Below are 13,175 nucleotides of genomic sequence, written 5' to 3'. Positions count from 1 at the left end.
CAGAACTGGTAAAACTCGGCAGCTCCCTCTTTCGAAAAGGGGGTTTCCGATAAAACTTTGAAAGAAATTGCTTTGATGGTGTACCTACTGAGTAGTATGGTTTTCAAAACCTCACATGTCATACTAAAGCAGTGAGACGATAGGTAAAATAAGAGGAAGAAGTGTCAAGTACAGTTTGTTGTCTAACCAAAAGGGATGAATTTATTCGAGTCCGATTAGAATCTAGAAGTATTAAGCCACAATACCATCAAGCCACAATTTCAATCAAGAATAAAAATTATGAGAAGTGTTATAGTTTAACTCGCACTCCAAACTTATGTTTTATTGTAATCAATGTGGTTACAGTTTGAGGGTTCAAAACCCATTAAAATTTCTTAACGTCTTTTGTTTCAAAGGGTGACTTATGTGGGCTGTTGCAAGCCATATTTTTTAAAAATTTTTATACTTAACCTTTGTTCTCTATCATAAGTAAATTTGACATTTTGAGCCAAAGTTATGGGCTAAGTGGAGAATTAACATTTTTTTACTATATAAGAAATGCTTTTATTATTTATTTTTTCTATATCTATGTAAGAATTTATTAATATGAAAGCAAACTTTTACAAATCATAACTTCTAATATTTTTCCTCTAAGTACGGAGCAACACGATGTTATTGAATTCTGACACTATATTGGTTTAATTCAAGATTCAACACATGTGTGGAACTTTAAAATACAGTTTATTAAAATGATCTTATGCAATGTATAATCTACCCAAAAAGTCTGCTCTTAAGAGCGATAACGTCAAATTTCGATATTTGATGAAATTATTGTAACTTTTTCCAGTTTTTAAGTATTTATGGTCAATTTTAAGGCGCGAGCGACACCTCAAGATAGTTTTGCTGTCAAAATCCTTTTGCATAACCAAATATCTCTATAAAAGGCAACTTTTCCGGGCTATTACTTAGCGTTTATCAGATTTTGATTTTCTTCAATCCACCCTCATGAACATGGCCAGTACTTCAAACGTAAGTCTACCTCGTACTAGAGCGGGATTAAGTGAATCTGAATCCAGCTTTTGTTGTAAAAAACACTGCTAATTTTGTGGCGAGAAAGCGGATTTAGAGGCTGAGAAGAACAAAACGCAGAATTATCGCAGTAAAATTCATAAATTTTCTACACTTGCATTCAAAGAATCCCTTTTACAATTAGCTAAAGATCGTTCTGAGGTGTGTCAAAAGCTGCCCTTGCACGTTTTAATTTTGAGTATGATTTAGTCAATGCTTTATGAATTTTTCTGCGATAATTCTGCGCTTTCTTCTTCTCAGCCTCCTCATCCACTTCACAGGCACAAAATAAGCAGTGTTTTTAAAACCAAAAGCTGGATTCAAATTCACTTTATCGCGCTACAGTACGAGGAGGACTTATTTTTGAAGTATTGGCCTGTTCATCCTCACCAGGGCTGTGGAGTCGGAGTCGAAGAGTCGGAGTCGGATTGATTTTGGCGTAAAGGAGTTGTAGTCGGAGTCGGTAAAAAATATGCCGACTCCGACTCCGACTCCGGTCTACTTTTTTTTCTTTAATTTTCGCTGACTCTCCTGGCATTTTTTGAAAAACTGACTACCAGTTGATTCGATTACATGTATAAAAGCCTACTAATAAGAAAACAACTGTCATTAATAACCAGCTGGCTTGATTGTTCATCGAATTTTCTGTAATAGCCACCTACGCTGTTCCCTAGTTTGCTTGTTTTTCAACATTCTTGAAATAATAGCAACTGTGAGCACGGTTTTCTTACCTAACATTTTATATTTTTTTAATCACTTTAAAACAACAATAATAAAATTTTTTAAAATCACTTTAAAGCAACAATAATAACATTTTTTTTACTTTGACCTCAGTTATAAAATTGTAAAAAGAATACCCCTTGAGCAAGTTGGAGCCCGTAGTTCGAGAGGTATCTTACGGTGTTCTGTAATTCAACTTAGTGTTGGCGTGCAAAGGCGCATATCTAAAAGACATGATAAAATATATCTGTCTTTTCAATTTAAGGACAACATCTACAAGCTTGATTCTCAACAAAAGTATGAAATAGAACAAATATCTTGGTTACAACACTCAAATAATTGCAGTTAATCTTAAAATCTTCATTTCAAGATTAATTCTAAAGCAGCCAGTAAAATTAAAATTAAAAATTGAGGGAATAATTATAGGAAAAAGAAAAGCTATTTGTGCAAAGCTGTATATTGCCGCATTTTCTGTAAAGTTTTCTCCAAGCGTACATGTACCCCATATTTTCCCTCAATACAAGTATAGTGCCTTATTTTCGTTGAAATTTTATAGATGAAATATAATTTCAAATTTATTGGGGATTTTTTTTTTCAGAATTAAAGTATGTGTATTGTTTTTATAAACTCTGAAATATACTTGAGGTGTCACCCACCAGATGGATCTAGGCCGGAGCGGACCGCCCTCGCTCTAGAAAGGTTTTTTGACTTAGCAAAAAAAGCGTTTTTGAAAATCACACGATTTGATCAACATCTATTCGTTAAACATTAATGGGGAGCAAGTTAAACCTTTTCAATTTTTTTAACAATAGGATGATTATGTGATTTCATTTTTAAAATCGTAATTATTGGAACAATTTGATTTTCAAATTCAATTTCTGACGTTGTATGCTTCTTAATTTTACAAAAAAAATACAGCGCTTAAATTTCATAAGAAACAACTTAATATTTCAATCTCTGCATAGAGGTTTTCCTCCCTTCTCATGAGGGGGATAGGGGTTGAATTGAAAAATAAATAAATAAAAAAGCCGGAGTCGGAGTCGGAGTTGGAGTCGGAGTCGGGTGTTTCGAAACCCCGGAGTCGGAGTCGGGGTCGGAGTCGGCTATTTTCCTTCCGACTCCGCAGCCCTGATCCTCACGTTGCTGCAGATATTGAACTTTTCCGGGTGTATGATTTTCTGCAATCGACGCGACTTGTAACGGACTTTTGACTTCTTAAATAATCAGCATTCTTATAACTTCACCCGACACTTGAATCGGTTAAAGTTGGCATTCCACGACTGCGCAGCACAACAGTTTCACCTTCAGTCCGAAGTTTATTGCAAATAAAGCAAAATTGTGACATTTTTCTTAAATATTGATCAGCACAAACAACAGTAGACGCTTGTAATAAATACGTTTATTCACTCGAACTGCACGTTTAACTTGCAGTACGAGTAAGAAGCAGGTACATCAGGGGTGCCCACCTAGGAGGGATCATGGCCCAGAATGCGACATCGAAATTTTTAGGGAGATTGTTTTGAGGGGTATTTTTTCATTTGAGGGGGAGGCTTGCTTTTGGGGGGATCTCTGCGATGATGAGGGGGGTGTACCTTTGCCCTTAGAGGGTTGGGCACCCCTGGGTATGTGAACGACGTCACACGGACTAGAATAGCCAGATGTTATTCAAGGACATGCGAGTAGAGGGGATTCTGTAAATGACTGGCTGTCTTTTGAGAGTAGGCAATATCTGGAAAATGGTTTGGTCTTGGAGAAAAAAATCATGAGGACCAATTTTATAGAGAATTTTGAGATCTACAACTTTGGTCTGAGGTACTTTTCGATAAAACTTACCGTTTTTGAGAAAAATCGAAAAACCTAAAATTTTGACCTTTGACCCCAAATAACTTTTTTAGCGCACATGGGATCGACGGGGACTTTTGTCATTTTATTTGTAATGCTAAACCCTAGGTCTTTACAAAAATTTAGCTTTCCCGGAATTTTTGTTATTTCCATTGTCTAAATTGACCGGACTATAAGGCCATCCAGGTGAAGTCGAGGATTTATCAATCTTCTAACTAGAGATAAAAATTGTACAATCAACACCACTCTGTGCAGATATCTGAAGAAAGAGAACTCACTAATTAATATGTGGATAGAAAGGAAGTATATAGACAATAATGGGGGTATTTACTTCATTCAAATGTACTACTTTAAGTCACTGAAATTGATAGAATAAGCAGAAAAATAACATGAATTTAGATTTTTTTTTTAAATTTTCCCAAAAGTTATTTTTTGTTTAATTTTTTAAAATGTCCCATTTCGGAAAAAAAGCGTGTCTTTATGACGTCAGAAGTGATGTACTTTGGAGTGCGCCTCTTCATTGGCGAGCTGAATGTTTTTGCTCAACCGCGTTCTCAGCACATGATAATAAAGAAGTGAATTAAATATTGCGCTCTACGCTTGCGATCAACCACGTTGCCAGTAAGCAAATGAAATATTGTACTCTGTGCTAATGGCATCAGCGAACGGTATTTCATCACTTGCGTTGTTGTGCGGAGAAGCGTGAAAAATGAAGTTGAATCTGCTCACCAATTAAAATAATTGTTAAAAATATTAAACATTGACAAATTATTTTAAAAAATTGTCAAATCTCATGCGTTTACGCACATTCTTTCAGAAAAAAAAAAAACTTTTAAAATTTCGTAAGCAACCCAATTTATAGATTACGAATACACATACTAACTAACACTCACTATCTAGGAAATAGGTAGGAATGTAGAAAAATAATGAATACGATTTGTAAAAACACCAATTTGTCAATTAGCCTCATTTTTACGAACTAAGTGACAGATTACTAGGAAAGTAATATTTACACCTTTAACTTCTAAGATTTTTCTCAATCATTAATATTTTTACTAGCTGCATCACCCGGCTTTGCTCGGCCCACCTCGAAAATAAAAGTTACGTCAAGCGACGCGTGTTCAACAATCAGGCTTGAACAAAAAAAAAAAAAAAAAAAAAGTAACATTTGGCAGCAGATTGCGGAAAAATAACCAAAAAGGAAACATTTGACATCTCCCGATTACAAGAAAAGCCTTTAAAACAAAAGGCGGAATTTTACTGGTTCATACTCGAGAAAAAAAATGGTAACAAATCTTCCATCTCAATGATTTTCTTCACGTTACACATTTTAATAAAAGCATTTTTGCGGATTGTTTGAGATGAAACACTAAATAATAATTTTAATGAAAGAACGCTTTCGGAAAATAGGCATTTTACGTCAAAATCTAAGTATCATAATTAATATAGTTTTTAATGGATCTATCCGCTAATTATTATCGGTGGATTATGTTAAATAGCCAAACATAAAGACGGGAAAATTACGAATCTATCGATACCTGTTCGATGGTCAGTTCTCTGGCGTTCAGGAGAAGTAACTCGGACATAGATACATACATTGACACATACCTAGATACATACATAAGTAAATACATAGATACGCTCAGTTTTTAACTATATAAGATTTTCTACAGGACAACATATTGCTAACGTCTGCACATAGAAAATCCAATATAGTTCATAACATTGCAACTTGAAAAATGTTCCTAAAAATGGTGACAGATTTTAGGGTTCGGGGGACCCGTGGCAGTTCATGTTTGGGAGCCCTTTTAACTGTCACAAAACTATAGAACATTTATCATGTGCATGTTTCTATCATCTTCCGTGCCCCTACGGTCGTGGGGCCTATTGCAATTTTAGACATGGTAAATCCGCCACTGCTGAAATTTTAGAAAAAATATTTTTGATTGATTTATTTATTTGTTTGTGACTTTACAACTTGTCTATGATTCTTTTTTACATTTCGGAGGTTAGAATTTCTGTACTTTAGCATTTGGTTTTAGTTTTTCCTGTTCCCAGTTTTCATTTATTTTTTTCTTCTCACTGAAAAGTAAAGTTTATCGTCTCAAATTGATGCATGAACCGGCGGCCGTGTCACTCTGATCTTTTCGTCTAAAACTCAGAAAAATACTTTTTATTATGTAGGGCCAAAAAAGAAAAACGCATTTTTCGTTCGAGATTTTCATTTTCTGTCGAGTAATGTTTACAGGTTTACATGCGACTAAATGCAGTCTAATGCTTTTTTGTTTCGGTTGTAAAAATTTATCACGGCATCACATACTACCACAAGTGTATAATAGTAGTAATAGCATTTAAAAAACAACTTGAAAATGAGGAGGAATATAATCATGGAGGCAGCGGTCAGCAACTTTTGGACCGCGGTCCAAGCCCAGACCGCGGGAGGTCAAAATCAGAACCGCGAAAAATTTTTTTGAAAGTATTAACACTACTAATAGGGGAAACTGCTGTACATACGGACGGTTGTACCTAAGGACGTTGGTCGGGAAATTCCGGGTATCGTCGAGAGAGATCCGAATTGGGGTTCAACGTGTGTGTCACAGCCCTCTCCAGTACCCCCAGGAAGGTTCAACCCCATCAAACGAACACTTAAGATTCTATCACATTTTTTTTTTTTTTTTTTTTTTGTTTCAGTAGGATCTAAGTAAAAAAAAAAAACATGGGCAATTTCTTTTTTTTTTCGTCCGTCGTAGATTGTATTATTCATTTTTTTATAGATATCATGATTCCCTACATTTTGAAGGTTTTGTTTCTGATGTTGCAAAACTATGGTCCTGTCGATGTGACTGGCTTGAAAAACCAAAATGGCGTACCTTTGTACCAAGGACCCATAACCATATGTACCCACGGACAGCAATTTTTAATCTCCTTGGGTCACACGTGAGTCTTCTTACAATGTGAAGTACCTCAAAATGGTGCCTTGTTATCAACGTCCGAAATTTGCTTTCAAAAATGATGATGAATTTGAAGTAGGGCTTGAAGATATAGTGCTGAAGTAACCCCCACCTGTTGTAGGATCTACAGACCGTCAATCCCACTTGTTTTCATTTGAAGTCGACTTTTCTAGATTTTTGTTGGTTTTAATCTATACTGAGACTTTTTAGTAATGGGTCAATTTTGGTTAAAGGTTTCAATTTGCATATAAATTGAGGTTATTGTATAGGTTCATAAAGAGCCATAATATCATGAATCTAGTTATTTTTTTGTTTCAAAACATATTAATTATTCATAACATCATTAACTCTCTTAAGAGTAATAACTTTTTAAAGAGTTCACTGATGTTAAAAATTAAGGAAAATTTTAAAAAGGGGAAAAAACCTTCGACTAATTTTCAAAGTTTAATTTCTGTTGGATATTTTATTTAATGTTATTTTCAATGGATGTTTGAAGCATTTTAATATAAAATGGCTCATTAAAATTTATTGAGTATAATTGAGTTCCTCAGACCTATTTATGTATTATTTTTTGTATGTCCATGGGTACAAAGGCACCTGTCCGCGGGCTGAACGGGGTGTTGTACCCACGGGCAAAAAAGATGGTTTTTAAGTTGAAAGCTCTGATATTTTTACCTGAAAACAATTGCCAAATTAGATGTTAAGTTGTAGATTCTGCCAGAAATTTTTTCCGATCGATTATCCAATCCCAGAAACCAGCAAAAATTGAAAAGTAAATTTTCTCCGTGGGTACAGCAGCTTCCCCTATAAACTAATTTAAAAAAAGTTATGAAGGTAGCAATAGCTTAAGGCACCACTCTTATCAGTTTTCCTATTATTTTAGAAGTTATTGCATGACTATTTAAGTTTTTAATGGCTAGTTTTGAATAGGAGGGTTTATGGACTTCAATATAGCATTTTCAAAAGTATCTGAACTCCAACTAAAATTACTCACCGATCCCTGCATTGAGGGATCCGTCTCCTTTTGTTTTGGCGGGGAGCGAGGGGGGTGGTATGAACTGTTAGAACAAAATATGTACAACTGCACTCGCATTTGCTTCTTTGTATATGTGCGGAACAAAGCGCTTTCCGCCTGCAACACCGCAAAGCCTACGCAGTAAATCAGGTGTAGTTGTTCTTTGTCTGTCTTCCATAATGCACGGGATGTTTTCCCGGAAGTGTTCTTTCTCTCTTCCCGGACACGTTCGATGTTCCCAGCGCAGACGATAGAAATCCTTCGCCAAACGTTCTACCGTCTTCGAACCGCAGAACACTGTAATCGTCTTCTAAGGATAATTTAACAACCGGCGGACGATAAAAGGTGGTTAAAAAAAAATATGTCGCATGCCTGAAATTTGCGAGTAAGTGTTTTCCTTCTTTTCCTTTTTTTTTCATAAAATATTTAATTTGTTCTATTACTTTTCTTTCTTCCTTTTTTTTCTGTTTATGTTTTACAACGTTCCTTCTATCACTCTGGAGATAAAAATCGGGTCATACTTATTCCTCTTTTTTCATCAAATAATTATACGGGTAACTACTATCGTAATGTTATTTTAAGTGAATTTTTTTTTAAATTTTTGATCTTTATTTTGCATCATATGGAAATGTTTCCCCCATTTTTGAGAAATTTTCGAGTTGTTTTGAAGCGCATGAAGTTCAGATTTTTTTTTTTGTCTTTTTGTTACTTTTAAAGAAACATCTGATAGAGATAAATTTCAAAAAAAAAAGTATTGCTTTTCTAGTGTTAATTTCAGTCGCGTATTAGTTTATTTTTGTGCATTATTGTAAATAAATACATACATAAAATCAAACTAATAAATAAACAAAAGAATAATAAAAAAAATAACAATGACAATAAAAGTTATTACATTCGTGGTGTAAATTATTCTACTGCATTATTATTAATAAATAAAAAAATACATAAAAATTAAAAATAAATAAGTAAAAAATCTTAATAATAATAATAATAATAAAAATACTTCTTCATTAATGTTTTTTAAAAGTCACTTAAAAGAAGTGAAACATGTACGAAGGACTACACCACTCAAATATTATTAGTCTTACAATAATTAAAATTCATAAAGTAATTCGAATGGATTAGCAGAGTTCTTTTTCTCTTCTTCCTATATCACATGCAAATGTTTTTAAACAAGGAAGTAACGTGATTATTTTGTTCTCATGCATTTTTCATTTTAATTAACTTGTTAAAAAAAGAAGTGATATAAAGTAAAAAACTTAACCTGGTTTGATGGATTCAAGTTAATTCCAGAGACAAACTTTCATCAACTTGAACATAAAATTACTGAACTTTTTTTTTTTTTAAATTATTTCATTGCAATTCTGTGGTACTAATTTACTACTCTGAAGGACAAAATTAAGTTTTTTTTATACGGAAACTAAATTGAAAATGAATTTTTTGTATTATATTATTCAGTATTTTGAAATGTAAAACAAAAAAGTGTGAACCTATTGTTTATTGGCTTAGAAATTATTTCTTTATTTTTTATTAACTAGAAAAGTGAGAGAATATAATTTTGGTACAACAAACGTGTATAACCCGTATTTAAAAATAATAATAGACATTTTACTTATATTATCTTGTTGAACTCTCTATTTCGAAAAAAAATTAAAACCTCTACAAATGTGTATGAGATATTTGTGAATTATAACGAGAGGATATGAAAACGATTGCTTCTGTGAAAATGACTCATACGCATTTTAATGAATAAGTTTGAAAAAAAATCAATTCGTAAATGAAAATTCAAAACTTTATTTTATTAATAAACATATCCTAATGTTTCAAAGTATTTCATATTTTTCCAGGTCTTTTGTCACTTCGCTTATAATGTTTGCCAAAACATCTAAATTTGCTATTTTTTGTGGCTCAGATTGATGACAAATTTATTCACCAATTGTTGAAATGCAAAAACTAATTATGGGCAGGAAAACAAACCAAACATGGATTGACACGAGTGTACTGGTTTTGGACAAGGAAAAAAAACAGATTTAAATTTAAAAAAAAGTTAACACCATACTAATGTATTAAACGCTTTTTCTTTAAGCAAAATACTTTTTTATTTTTAATGATCTAAAACTATCTCAGTAAAGCTTCTGAACATGTTTTACTTTGCTAACATGTAGGGGAAAAGGGGGCACATGTGAACAGTTTTTTTCATTTCTTCATTTTTCAAAAATATTATCAATTTCTCTACGCAAAAGTGTCCTTATGATTAAATAAACTTCTTTTTGTGTCATGAATTTTTTTGGGATCTCTTAAAAAATTATTTCTTTACTTAATGTTATTTTTAAAAAATCGTCTGCAATTGTTCACATGTGACCCTAGAGGGGGGAAAATATGAACAGCCTTGAAGCACATATGAACACGAGTAGAAAATGCAGGAAAACATTGTATTTTAAAGGAAAAGTCTTCAATATGAAACATATACCCAAATACGTTGAAGGGTTTGTGACCTATACTACATTGCATTAATTGTACATTAATTGATCCACTAAGAAAATATTTTTTCCCCAATATATAACTGCTCATTGTCAAATTCCAAAGTCTCGCTGCCTGTTCTGATCACTTAATAGACTAGAAAAAAACTGATATGACTATATAATACAAGGATTTTTTTTTATTATTTAAGGGTTATTCTATGTATATTTTACTTTTAAGTTTCATACATTGTATGATAATGTGTTTTTAAATGATTTTGAACTTCAGTTTTTACTTAAATGAAAATATATTGTCTTTTTATTTCCTGTAAGTATTATATAACACTAAATTATTAATCAACTAATTAGTAACAAAAAATTTAAAAAATGAAAATAATAAACATAAATAAATAAATTTTTAATTATATTAATGACAATTAACAATAAATTTACAAACTGATTGTAGGAAAATAATAATTATAAATATTTACACGGTTTTTAACACTTACAAGATCCTACGATAATAATATTATTACATAGAGCGGATATGGGAACTGTTCACAAGTGCCACATCGTCTACTTTAGAACAAACTCGCAAATATAAAGAATTATTAATTTAATAAAAAATTTAAACAGTGTCATAAATTTACTTGAATGTTAATACAATGGTTTGTAATACTTGGATTTATATTAATAGATAGTTTTTAAAATGTTATCACGTGAAGAAGACTGATAAAATTTTTTCAACACCTGCTAAAACAAAGAAGTTTCCACCAGAGAAACATAAAATAGCTCTATGATCTAAATGTTTGTCCAAGAGGTACAACTGGTACTGTCCTAATTTGAGAATTTTTCCAGATTTTTTGCTTGAAGTTATCTTAGTAAAACATACCATGTTCACATGTGCCCCGTGTTCACATGAGTCACCTTTTCCCCTACTTAGAAGAAAGTTAATAACATTTGCCACAGTAATCCTGAAAAGAAAAGTATTCAAACAATTTTTAAACTCTTTGATAGATTTTAATGCATTGTAATTGAACTTTGTCGTACTTTTTTGTAAAAGTAGAAAATGAAAGAAAAGAGGTTCAGTGTACAGTAAAAGTAAAAACGCGAAAAATAAATATTTGAAAATAAGTTTTGAGAAGGGAATTGTGTGTCTATCGACCTCTGTACGTTCGTTTGATCCCCTCTAATAAATTTTGAGAGAACACTCCAATTCTGATTTTTTTTTTCTTCGAAAGAGCAATTGCATTTTAATAGACGTATCAGTCGTTGTTAGGGATTGCAATACCGGACGAAAAATTCAATACTGGTATCCGGTATTTTTAAAACGTGATACCAAAATACCGGTATTAATACCGGTATTAGAAATTTCTCGAAAAATTATCAAAAACACATCGTTTCGTTGCCACGTTACATAATTTTGTGCTAAAATTGTATTATTTACAAACGTATTGTAAACAAATATAAAATGAAGGAAGAAATGTCTCAACGAAATATACACAATAGAAAGAAAAGTAGCGCATGTATTGAATTTTCTTTTAGCCTGGAACTAATTTTAGTGCATAACTTTCTTGAAGTTGAAAACACACTTTATGAATTCACGCAGGTCACTGGTACTATTAACAATGTGCGATACATCTCCTCTATTTGCCTCCTCCATCTTCAAATAATTCTTCATCTCAGTCCTTCAACTTCAAATAATTTAGTCTCTTGTGTGTTATTTTTGGATAAATATTTTTGTGTGTGTGTTTGTTTTGCATTGTATGTATGTATGTATGTATGTGTGTATTATTATTATTATTATTATTATTATTATTATTATTATTATTATTATTATTATTATTATTATTAATACAGTAGAACCTCCATTAAGGGACACCTCCGAATAAGGGACACCTCTATTTTAGGGACATTTTTTCTGGTCCCAGTTCCTTTGAATAGGGACTTCCATGTACTTACCTCTAATTAAGGTACACTCTGTTTAAGGGGACAGTCACAGAAAAAAAAAATGCAAGAAATAATGTATAAGCACATAGGAAATAGTAAAATTTACTAAAATTTAAGTTTCACTTTTCCTCTAAAAATTACTGAAGGTAAGTTTGACATAAACATATGTGAAGGAAACAAGTAATGTATTGAAAAAAAAAAATTGCTGAAATTAACACGCATAATTTCCCCTCTCAACAATTTATTCAAGTAGGTTCAGGGCCAACGAAGAGTGCACAGAACCTAATTAGTTTGTATATAAAACTTGAAAAAGTTGAACATTAAATGTAAGTCACATAGTATTACATTGTAAATTACATAACATAAAGCAAATACATGAAATGAGTTTACTTCAAAATTACTTCTATATGCTACAAAACTTTGCCATTACAAAATGTTTTATTAAATTTTAATTAATAAAATAATATAAACTTAGGAATTTGAATAATTATGAATTTTATTTAACATAGTGAGACATTTTCAGTATTTAATCTTAAGTGTTAATAATCAATGTTTATTGTGATATTATACTACTAAGTACACAGCATGCCTCAATTCATCCACCTCCGAATAAGGGACACCTCTATCTAAGGGACAAAATGTCTGGTCCCCTTAGGTGTCCCTTATTAAGAGGTTCTACTGTATTATTATTATCATTATTATTATTATTATTATTATTATTATTATTATTATTATTATTATTATTATTATTATTATTATTTTGAATTTATAGCTAGTTGGTAATTTTTCTTTGAGAGACGATACTTTTAAACTATTGCATCATCTTCAACGATTTTCTCTTGATCGGGCTTGTATTTGCTTTTTATTAGCCCTTTGGTTTGAAATTAAGATGAACTTAATTAAATTTGATATTGTTAGTTTATTTTAATTGTTTTCGTTTTCATTTCAAAATTATTTACATATACAATAGTGTAAATATCTGAAAATATGTTCTAGTTGATTATGCCTTACCTCTATAAAATTTTCAAGGCACTACTTAATTTCTAAATATTATCTTGCCAAGTATAAAGCTAGATATTGGCGAGACTGGAGAACAAACTAATACTCGGTGACAACAAATTACCATTTGTTATTCTAACAAGAAAAAAGTTTTTGTCTAAATTCAGTGCAATTGAGACAAATATTTTAAAA

General features: G+C 31.8%; 1 protein-coding gene across 1 annotated transcript in view; it reads left to right on the top strand.

The window, feature by feature from the left end:
• Window positions 1–7,828: 7,828 nt before the first annotated feature.
• LOC129223952 (mitochondrial sodium/calcium exchanger protein-like) overlaps window positions 7,829–13,175 on the top strand; it is a 92,596-nt gene continuing 87,249 nt past the window's right edge. The window contains exon 1 of the mRNA XM_054858336.1: window positions 7,829–7,960. The gene's annotated coding sequence lies outside the window, so the exon portion shown is untranslated. The remainder of the gene's footprint in view (window positions 7,961–13,175) is intronic.

This window comes from Uloborus diversus, chromosome 6 (genome assembly GCF_026930045.1).
Source record: "Uloborus diversus isolate 005 chromosome 6, Udiv.v.3.1, whole genome shotgun sequence".
In the NCBI taxonomy this organism is placed as follows: domain Eukaryota; kingdom Metazoa; phylum Arthropoda; class Arachnida; order Araneae; family Uloboridae; genus Uloborus; species Uloborus diversus.
The sequence above is the reverse complement of the archived record's forward strand: the minus strand, read 5'-3'. Positions and strand labels throughout refer to the sequence as shown.